Here is a 6,188-nt window from a genome sequence, read left to right on the forward strand (position 1 = left end):
TATGAAAGTTTTGAAATTTTCAAAATACTTAAAAAATGTGTTGCTGCTAACGAAATGCAAGCTAAAAACACTTAAACGTATGAAAACTTTGGTCAGCCATACAAAACCACTAAGCGAAGCTAACAGACACTGACAAAGTTTCATACAAGTACTGTTGCTGCTAATGAAATGCAAGCTAAAAACACTTAAACGTATGAGAACTTTGGTCAGCCATACAAAACCACTGAGCGAAGCTAAAAGACACTGACAAAGTTTCATACAAGTACTAACATCTACTTATATGAAAGTTTTGAAATTTTCAAAATACTTAAAAAATGTGTTGCTGCTAACGAAATGCAAGCTAAAAACACTTAAACGTATGAAAACTTTGGTCAGCCATACAAAACCACTAAGCGAAGCTAACAGACACTGACAAAGTTTCATACAAGTACTAACATCTACTTATATGAAAGTTTTGAAATTTTCAAAGTACTTAAAAAATGTGTTGCTGCTAACGAAATGCAAGCTAAAAACACTTAAACGTATGAAAACTTTGGTCAGCCATACAAAACCACTAAGCGAAGCCAACAAGCACTGACAAAGTTTCATACAAGTACTAACATCTACTTATATGAAAGTTTTGAAATTTTCAAAATACTTAAAAAATGTGTTGCTGCTAACGAAATGCAAGCTAAAAACACTTAAACGTATGAAAACTTTGGTCAGCCATACAAAACCACTAAGCGAAGCTAACAGACACTGACAAAGTTTCATACAAGTACTAACATCTACTTATATGAAAGTTTTGAAATTTTCAAAGTACTTAAAAAATGTGTTGCTGCTAACGAAATGCAAGCTAAAAACACTTAAACGTATGAAAACTTTGGTCAGCCATACAAAACCACTAAGCGTAGCTAACAGACACTGAAAAAGTTTCATACAAGTACTAACGTCTACTTATATGAAAGTTTTGAAATTTTCAAAATACTTAAAAAATGTGTTGCTGCTAACGAAATGCAAGCTAAAAACACTTAAACGTATGAAAACTTTGGTCAGCCATACAAAACCACTAAGCGAAGCTAACAGACACTGACAAAGTTTCATACAAGTACTAACATCTACTTATATGAAAGTTTTGAAATTTTCAAAATACTTAAAAAATGTGTTGCTGCTAACGAAATGCAAGCTAAAAACACTTAAACGTATGAAAACTTTGATCAGCCATACAAAACCACTAAGCGTAGCTAACAGACACTGACAAAGTTTCATACAAGTACTAACATCTACTTATATGAAAGTTTTGAAATTTTCAAAATACTTAAAAAATGTGTTGCTGCTAACGAAATGCAAGCTAAAAACACTTAAACGTATGAAAACTTTGGTCAGCCATACAAAACCACTAAGCGAAGCTAACAGACACTGACAAAGTTTCATACAAGTACTGTTGCTGCTAATGAAATGCAAGCTAAAAACACTTAAACGTATGAGAACTTTGGTCAGCCATACAAAACCACTAAGCGAAGCTAAAAGACACTGACAAAGTTTCATACAAGTACTAACATCTACTTATATGAAAGTTTTGAAATTTTCAAAATACTTAAAAAATGTGTTGCTGCTAACGAAATGCAAGCTAAAAACACTTAAACGTATGAAAACTTTGGTCAGCCATACAAAACCACTAAGCGAAGCTAACAGACACTGACAAAGTTTCATACAAGTACTAACATCTACTTATATGAAAGTTTTGAAATTTTCAAAATACTTAAAAAATGTGTTGCTGCTAACGAAATGCAAGCTAAAAACACTTAAACGTATGAAAACTTTGGTCAGCCATACAAAACCACTAAGCGTAGCTAACAGACACTGACAAAGTTTCATACAAGTACTAACATCTACTTATATGAAAGTTTTGAAATTTTCAAAATACTTAAAAAATGTGTTGCTGCTAACGAAATGCAAGCTAAAAACACTTAAACGTATGAAAACTTTGGTCAGCCATACAAAACCACTAAGCGAAGCTAACAGGCACTGACAAAGTTTCATACAAGTACTAACATCTACTTATATGAAAGTTTTGAAATTTTCAAAATACTTAAAAAATATGTTGCTGCTAACGAAATGCAAGCTAAAAACACTTAAACGTATGAAAACTTTGGTCAGCCATACAAAACCACTAAGCGAAGCTAACAAACACTGACAAAGTTTCATACAAGTACAAACTTCCATACAAGTACAGTTTGTACTTGTATGAAAGTTTCTACTTGTATGAAACTTTGTACTTGTTTGGAAGTTTGTATTTGTATGAAAGTTTCTACTTGTATGAAACTTTGTACTTGTATGAAAGTTTGTATCTTGTAGTTGTATGAAAGTTTGTATCTTCATACATTTTTCGTCATGTGAGGTGAGCGAGTCAGAAAACAATTTTAATAAACGTATGAAAACTTTGGTCAGCCATACAAAACCACTAAGCGTAGCTAACAGACACTGACAAAGTTTCATACAAGTACTAACATCTACTTATATGAAAGTTTTGAAATTTTCAAAATACTTCAAGAATGTGTTGCTACTATCGAAATGCAAGCTAAAAACAGTTAAACGTATGAAAACTTTGGTCAGCCATACAAAACCACTAAGCGAAGCTAACAGACACTAACAAAGTTTCATACAAGTACTAACATCTACTTATATGAAAGTTTTGAAATTTTCAAAATACTTAAAAAATGTGTTGCTGCTAACTAAATGCAAGCTAAAAACACTTAAACGTATGAAAACTTTGGTCAGCCATACAAAACCACTAAGCGAAGCTAACAGACACTGACAAAGTTTCATACAAGTACTAACATCTAATTATATGAAAGTTTTGAAATTTTCAAAGTACTTAAAAAATGTGTTGCTGCTAACGAAATACAAGCTAAAAACACTTAAACGTATGAAAACTTTGGTCAGCCATACAAAACTACTAAGCGAAGCTAAAAGACACTGACAAAGTTTCATACAAGTACTAACATCTACTTATATGAAAGTTTTGAAATTTTCAAAATACTTAAAAAATGTGTTGCTGCTAACGAAATGCAAGCTAAAGACACTTAAACGTATGAAAACTTTGGTCAGCCATACAAAACCACTAAGCGTAGCTAACAGGCACTGACAAAGTTTCATACAAGTACTAACATCTACTTATATGAAAGTTTTGAAATTTTCAAAATACTTAAAAAATGTGTTGCTGCTAACGAAATGCAAGCTAAAAACACTTAAACGTATGAAAACTTTGGTCAGCCATACAAAACCACTAAGCGTAGCTAACAGACACTGACAAAGTTTCATACAAGTACTAACATCTACTTATATGAAAGTTTTGAAATTTTCAAAATACTTAAAAAATGTGTTGCTGCTAACGAAATGCAAGCTAAAAACACTTAAACGTATGAAAACTTTGGTCAGCCATACAAAACCACTAAGCGAAGCTAAAAGACACTAACAAAGTTTCATACAAGTACAAACTTCCATACAAGTACAGTTTGTACTTGTATGAAAGTTTCTACTTGTATGAAACTTTGTACTTGTTTGGAAGTTTGTATTTGTATGAAAGTTTCTACTTGTATGAAACTTTGTACTTGTATGAAAGTTTGTATCTTGTACTTGTATGAAAGTTTGTATCTTCATACATTTTTCGCCATGTGAGGTGAGCGAGTCAGAAAACAATTTTAGGTAATGTATGAAAACTTTGGTCAGCCATACAAAACCACTAAGCGTAGCTAACTGGCACTGACAAAGTTTCATACAAGTACCAACATCTACTTATATGAAAGTTTTGAAATTTTCAAAATACTTAAAAAATGTGTTGCTGCTAACGAAATGCAAGCTAAAAACACTTAAACGTATGAAAACTTTGGTCAGCCATACAAAACCACTAAGCGAAGCTAACAGACACTGACAAAGTTTCATACAAGTACTAACATCTACTTATATGAAAGTTTTGAAATTTTCGAAATACTTCAAAAATGTGTTTCTACTATCGAAATGCAAGGTAAAAACAATTAAACGTATGAAAACTTTGTGTTGCGACTAACGAAGTGCAAACTAGCATTGCACTGAGGCCGCGCACATATAAAAAATGTATGAAAATTAGTTTTAGCTAAGCAAAACTAAGTAAAAATAAGCAAATTTAAGCTTATTAACTCAAATATTAATACATCAAAGTGTTGATATTTGATATAATTCCTAGTAAGACTGTTAGTTAAATTAGAAGATGTTGATCATATAATGGTTTTCATATTCTAAACTAACAGTCAAAATTTTAGTATGAGAAAATTTCTCATACGAAAAATGTGTTGCGACCAATGAAGTGCAAGGAGGTAACATTGCACTGAGGCCGCACACATATAAAAATGTATGAAAATTAGTTTTAGCTAAGCAAAACTAAGTAAAAATAAGCAAATTTAAGCTTATTAACTCAAATATTAATACATCAAGTGTTGATATTTGATATAATTCCTAGTAAGACTGTTAGTTAAATTAGAAAATGTTGATCATATATTGGTTTTCATATTCTAAACTAACTGTCAAATTTTAGTATGAGAAAGTTTCTCATACAAGTACTAATTAGTACATATATGAAAGTTTTAAAATTTTCAAAATACTATTAAAATGTGTTGCGGCCGCGCACATATAAAAAATAACATGTATGAAAATTTTGACTTCAATGTGTTTCTAAAAAAAACTTGTATGTTAACTTTACTCATCATCAAGAAGCAAGCAGATGCTTTTTAAAATATTTTATTAATTAAATTTCCTAGAAGAATTAAGTTTACTGAAAGAATTGCAAAAGTGAAGAAATTAAAGTAAGTGCGGGTAAACAAACGGTGGCGGGAGTAACTATGACTCTCTTAAGATCGCCAAATGCCTCGTCATCTTACTTTTAAAATGTGTTGCGACCAATGAAGTGCAAGTAGGTAACATTGCACTGAGGCCGCGCACATATAAAAATGTATGAAAATTAGTTTTAGCTAAGCAAAACTAAGTAAAAATAAGCAAATTTAAGCTTATTAAATCAAATATTAATACATCAAAGTGTTGATATTTGATATAATTCCTAGTAAGACTGTTAGTTAAATTAGAAGATGTTGATCATATAATGGTTTTCATATTCTAAACTAACAGTCAAATTTTAGTATGAGAAAATTTCTCATACGAAAAATGTGTTGCGTCCAATGAAGTGCAAGAAGGTAACATTGCACTGAGGCCGCACACATATAAAAATGTATGAAAATTAGTTTTAGCTAAGCAAAACTAAGTAAAAATAAGCAAATTTAAGCTTATTAAATTAAATATTAATACATCAAAGTGTTGATATTTGATATAATTCCTAGTAAGACTGTTAGTTAAATTAGAATATGTTGATCATATAATGGTTTTCATATTCTAAACTAACAGTCAAATTTTAGAGGCGCTTGTTAGAGCTGCGGCAACAAGTACTCTATAAAAATGATGCTTGTATGAAAGTTTCCTAGAAGAAATGAAAAAGTGAAGAAATTAAAGTAGGTGCGGTTAAACAAACGGTGGCGGGAGTAACTATGACTCTCTTAAGATCGCCAAATGCCTCGTCATCTTACTTTTAAAATGTGTTGCGACCAATGAAGTGCAAGTAGGTAACATTGCACTGAGGCCGCGCACATATAAAAATGTATGAAAATTAGTTTTAGCTAAGCAAAACTAAGTAAAAGTAAGCAAATTTAAGCTTATTAAATCAAATATTAATACATCAAAGTGTTGATATTTGATATAATTCCTAGTAAGACTGTTAGTTAAATTAGAAGATGTTGATCATATAATGGTTTTCATATTCTAAACTAACAGTCAAATATTAGTATGAGAAAATTTCTCATACGAAAAATGTGTTGCGACCAATGAAGTGCAAGGAGGTAACATTGCACTGAGCCGCACACATATAAAAATGTATGAAAATTAGTTTTAGCTAAGCAAAACTAAGTAAAAATAAGCAAATTTAAGCTTATTAACTCAAATATTAATACATCAAGTGTTGATATTTGATATAATTCCTAGTAAGACTGTTAGTTAAATTAGAAAATGTTGATCATATATTGGTTTTCATATTCTAAACTAACAGTCAAATTTTAGAGGCGCTTGTTAGAGCTGCGGCAACAAGTACTCTATAAAAATGATAGCTTGTATGAAAGTTTTCTAGAAGA

The sequence above is a fragment of the Eurosta solidaginis genome, chromosome X (assembly GCF_040869045.1).
Source record: "Eurosta solidaginis isolate ZX-2024a chromosome X, ASM4086904v1, whole genome shotgun sequence".
NCBI lineage: Eukaryota > Metazoa > Arthropoda > Insecta > Diptera > Tephritidae > Eurosta > Eurosta solidaginis.